The following is a 6000-nucleotide window of genomic DNA, read 5'->3' on the forward strand; positions in this document are numbered from 1 at the left end:
GAGATGCTATCACATATTCATTTCTTTCGCCAAAAGCCTCAAGAATCTTTCTCTGAGGCTCAGAATCGTTTCACTGATCTTCTAGTAGAATGTCCCCATCATAACTTGGTAAAGACACACTAGTTCGTGCCTTCTTTAAAAGCATATCCCAACACCACAAGGAGCCTCTAGACATCATGAATGGAGGAAATTTCTTAAGTAAAGGAGCCACAGATGCATATAGCTTCTTAGATAATCAATCTAAGAGAAGAAACAACTGGGGAGGTAACGATTACTCCCACTCCAATACTTCTTCTTCAATAGTTAAGGCAACCAATATGTTTGAGGCTACACCCAACCCTGAGTTAATATCTCTAAGTGAATCCCTCACTCGAAAGGTCAATACCCTCTCTGTCAATAAATAAGAAGCGAAACCCACTCCAGTCATGAATATAAACTCTCCTCATTGTAATTTCTGTTTTAGTCCTGAGCATTCCGACTTCTATTGTCCTATTGTCCATGAACATTCACCACCACAGCCAGACAATGTCTGCACTTTTAATAACAACCCTAACACACAATGGAGGCAAAACACTAATTATAATCCACAACAACAAGCTACACCTCTAAGTTTTAATAATCAAAATGTTAGGCCCATTACAAACTTCCACCAATTTAACCAACATCTAGGATAGGGAGATTTAGGAAATAAAATAAAGTTTCAAAAGAAAAGGAAATAGAAAAAGAAAAAGAAAAGAAAAGAAAGTTTCCATCCAAAGAAAAGAAAAATAAAAATAGAAATAAAATAAAAACTCCAAAAAACATAATCAAATTAGTCAAAAGCCAAAACAAAAAGGCTAAGGATGGAAACTAAGTGTAGAAGCAAAGTAAGAACAAGATTTTCTCTAGTTACATATTCTGCCTATTATCTTAGACTTGTCTTTTTGAATATCTATTTCCTTCCTTCTTAAACCATCACCTCAGCTCAGTATCACCTAATAAAGACTTTTAGCTCAATTAGGAATAGGTTGGTGTGATAGTAAGTGGTAGGTGTGTTTGATCGACCTCGGCTTCCTTAGATTGTCATTGAGATTATGAGGAAACGTGTGTTCCCACTGCAAACTGGAGTTAGCAAACTTGAGTGGAAAAATCATAGTGTTATGTGTCTTGACACATTCCTTGTGAAAACCTACTTAGGCACGCTACCCAAAAGTTTTAGAAACAGACCTGCCATTACATTTCATTGCATAGTTCATTGTATAGTTGTTTATCTTAAGATGATTTGATTATTATGCATGTATTAATTTCGGAGTTAGATTGATGATCCTTGTTTAACTGCTAGTGAGATGTATAGATTCTGAGATAAAATTAGGAGACAATTACTTTTATTATTTAGTCATTGTAGTATAAATAAAGTTTGTGAGTATTTTCTCAAGAAAACTCTCACGAGGCTATAACTCGTCCACTAGCTAGGAAATTCCTAGTGGTTTAAAGTCTTATTGCATATGGTCAATGCAATCGCACTCTGCGAAACGAGATTAGTTAGGACCACAATTCTTGCCACTTATCTATTTTTATTTCTCATCTTTGTTTGAGAACAAGCAAAATGCTGTTTGGGGGTGGTTGATAAGCACCCAAAAGTGTAGTTTAAATCCCTTAATAGTATTATATTTAGGCCAATTATGTTTATAATAAATAAGAATTAGTATTGTTTATGTGTTTTTGTGTATTTCAGGTCTTGAAGCTGATTATGTGCTTAAATATGTCATTTTGCATGGAAAACGAGTCAAAATGATTGCTGAGAAAGTTCTACATTTAAAGCTCATGAATCATGAAGAAAAACCTTTTTCAAGCTCAGTCAAAGCTGGGAAATCAAAGTCAATTCGAGTAAAAATAGAACAGAAAAGTCAACAGAACTTCAAATAGGCGTATCTTTGGACTCAGGCTTTAGAATTGGGCCTACTTTATGTCAAAATGACCGGATCGGATTAAGATTTCCAATGGACCCAGCCTTACTCCAATCAGAGTTGTTAAAATGCACGAAAAAGGTACTGAAGTAATTTCCAGTAATTTTGGCCTCTGTAGACTTAACATAATTTGGGCTCACATTAGAGGCCCAAAATCCTCGTTTTTGGCCCATGCACGAAAATATAACCCTAACCCTCTTTGAGCACCCATTTCTTTAGTGTAGAGTAGTTTAGTTTAGTTTTAGGGTTAATTGAATTAGGGCTCTTAGTGTAGCCTCCATAATTCCTCAATTCAAATCAAGTTCTTTACTTTTATGTCTCTTTATTATTACTCTTATGCAAGTTACTGTTTTTCTAGCATAATCATTACTCTCTCATCCAGTTAGTAGTCTTTTCCATGTTCATTCATTAAGTGTTTGAGAAGCAAGAGTGGTACGAACACGATTACTCCCTAGATTGCATGATTTAAGAGAGTAGAATATAAAATCTTGAGAGCATAAGAATAGTGTTAGAGATAGCATTGTTTTTATACTTATCATCTCTCATCTTGTGCTTGCTTGTACCGAACTTGACTCTGCATTGCTTGCCATAGACACAATGCTTACCGAATTCCATACTTGGTTTCTCCAAGTCTTTCAGTAGCCCTCGCTTTCACAACTCAGACAATCCCCTTTGGCTCATATACCCAAGGCACATATGCCACAATTTTGTGCACTCAGAATTATCACCACATGTACCCACTGCTACATCACCTATCATTGTACTACCCAACAAAGTATACAAGTTTCCATATCTTTGACCCTTCATAATAACTAAAGAGTCACTAATGATCTTTAGGACTCCACCATTTTCCACAAACTTGTGGCCTTTGGAATCCAAAGTACCAAGAGAAATGAGGTTCTTCTTTAATTCGAGAACATGTCTCACATCGGTTAAAGTCCTCACCACACCATTATGCATCTTCACCCGTATAGTTCCAATCTATATCGTCTTACAAGCAACGTCATTACCCATCAAAACGGAACCTCCACTCAAGTTCTCATAGGTAGCAAACCACTTCCGATTTGGACACATGTGGTAGGAACACTCGGAATAAAAAATCTACTTATCAGTCATGTGGTCGTCTTGTGTAGACACCGAAAGAGTTATATCATCCCCATCGAAGCCAAAAAAAAGACTTGCTTCACTAACGTTCTCATTCTCCAACTTACCGCTCATCTTGTTACTCTTTTTTGGGCTAGGACAATCACTTAGATAATATCCATTTTTCTTGCAATTGTAGCATCGTACATGTTTTAAAGGCTTCTTAGAACTACCCTTCCACTTGCTTGTGGAAGTCTTCTCATTCGACCTCACTTTTTCCGTCAATTCTTGTGCTTCTTTATCAAACTTCTCTTCTTCAAACCTTGTATTTGACATCTTAGGAGTCATTTCTACAAGTCACACAAAGTAACCCACAAGAATTTCACTTGAGAATTTTATTAAACACCTTGCATTCACAAATTTGAGCACTATGGAAGTTAACCCAAAACTCAAATTCCAAGGTCGTTATAACACCCCGTATATTTTTATATATTTACCAGTACAATAATAATAATAATAATAATAATAATAATAATAATAATAATAATAATAATAATAATAATAGATAAAAATAAAAAGAATAAAGATTAGAAAGAGATAGGGTAAAGAGGAAAAACCCCATTCCCTATTTTCGGGGGTTTAAAAAAAAAGGGAAAACACGTAGAGTAGTTTACACGGAGAGTTTTAACACAAGAAGAGAGAGTTTTACACGGAGGAAAAAAAGAGTTTTACTGAGAGAGGAAAGGGAGACTTCTTGCTGGAGATACGGAGAGCATATAACTGGTGAGTAGATATTCTTATCTTTCGCTGAACCTATATTTTTAAGTCTATTTCAAAACTTTACTATCGGATTTCTGCTTATTATTTTCTGTTTAATTATTCTTCAGTGCTTATTCTACATACTGTTCGACTTAGTTTGCTCATTATGTTCGATTTAGTCTGTGTACTGTTGAAACAAAGCTATGTGATAAAAAGATGATTATGAATCGATTTAAATAATTATATATTGTTGATATAAAGTTGTTAATGTTAGAATTGTTGATTGTGGGTAAATCGATTTTTATGGTTTTGTTTGAACTATTGGTGGACGTCGGGTTGTGGTTTGAATTGGATATATATGATGATTGTTGGGTTGGTGATTGTGTGAGTGTATTGGGTTGAGTGGATACCGTTGAGTGGGCGGTTGAAGCTCCAAAGGTTGTTAATGGCGGTCGCGATCGAATTTTTTAGGAGTGATGGAATTGAATTTGGTTAGTGGCAATGAGTTGGGTTTTTGAGGGGGATCAAAACCGAATGGTTTTGGTGTGTTGGGGAGTGAGAGTTGTGGTGGTGAATTCGGTGGTGGAGTGAGCTATTGAGGAAGAAGAAGGAGGTGGTGACGATTCTGTTTTTTTTTTTTTGTTGGGCTTGGGCTGAAATCAAACTTGTGGGCTTGAGTTTGTTTTTACTTTTGGGCCTAAGTTTTGTTGAGTTGGGCCTGATCAGTTTTTGTGTGGACCAGGTCAGTTGAATTTGAGTGGACCGGATTCTATTAATTTAGATGGGCTTTGGGTTAGAGTTTGTTTTTGGGCCGAATATGTGCCTGGTTTGGATTTGAGTTTTCACCAAGTTAGGGTTAGATTCAAACTCTTGCCAAAACATGAAAAAGTGAGTTTTCTGAGTCTTCTTTCCAACCCAATTGGCCTTGTCGCATTACGAGGTCTGTGGTGGTAGATATGATGTATGGAAGTTTGACTAGCAAAAAACAGTGCGTTAGAAATCAGTTTCTGCGCCCTGTGTTTGAGCCTAGTTTTCGAATATTTAAAATGAGATTGAGTATTTTTGTAAAACATAAGAAAGTAAGTTCTGTGTGTTAGCTTTTCAATGCAAAAAGCCTAAATGCATTTGGACACCTGTAGAAAGCGTTGTGTCATTCAGAAGATAGTCCGTCATAAATCTAGTTTGCTAAAAATTAAGATTTTTACCGTTTTCAACCTAAGTTTTCTTCTAGATGGGCTGAGGTTGGGACTTCGAGTTCTACATGAAAAAGTATGATATGTCTACATACCCTATTTTCTAAATAATTAAGTTACATGTCATTTGGATGAATGTAAGAAAAACTATAGCATTGACAAGTTGGCCAGAAAACCTATCGTGTTATAATTTATGTGCATGAGCCTATTTTGGGAAATATGTCTAGTAATGGACTAAGAGTCTCTTAAACTCTTCTTGAATGTTTTATATAGTGTTTGTAGCATATTTTTAGACTGTGGTTTTATTTGGAACCGACATGGTTCATAATATGTTTTTTTTTTTAGAATCAAAAGTAGAGAAATATTCATTTGTGAGTTTTTTTGGATTTAAAGGTTCATAGTGTATCTCTGGGCATGAAACTTTACGTATATGATTGTGGGAGTATTTGAAACTTATTGTATGTGATTATATATAGTATAAATTGTTGTTTTCCTTAAAGGTACATATAAGAATGTTGATATTTATTGGTTAAGAGCTACGTAAGGCTTGATTCTAATCTTAAAAGATTAGATACGTAGGCAATCTTATGTACAAGTGCAGTCACTATATTATATATTAGTTATTAGTGTTCTTTTGCGCCTTTGTGCATCAGTGAGCTATATCTGGCAGGAAAGGAACAATCGAAGGTTTAAACGCACCATTCAGCCTTAGCAAAATGTGAAGAACAAATTGATCAATGAAGTAAAAGTATATTTACAGGGACAACTCATCGAAGTACATGCAGAGATTCAAGATAGAGTCTTGGTGGACAGACTTGGTTTGGCAGTCAAATACAAGACGGAGCAGAGAATTCAGTGCATTTGGTCGAAACCAGAAAAATGAGTTTTTAAATTGAATACTGATGGAGCAGTTTTAGAGATAAGATGGGGAACTGGAGGAGTGGTTAAAGATGCATATGGAGAAGTGATTTTTGGCTTCACAGGATCCGGAGGTTTGAAATCAGTCTTTTTCTAGGAAC

Source organism: Coptis chinensis, chromosome 4 (assembly GCF_015680905.1).
Source record: "Coptis chinensis isolate HL-2020 chromosome 4, ASM1568090v1, whole genome shotgun sequence".
Classification (NCBI taxonomy): domain Eukaryota; kingdom Viridiplantae; phylum Streptophyta; class Magnoliopsida; order Ranunculales; family Ranunculaceae; genus Coptis; species Coptis chinensis.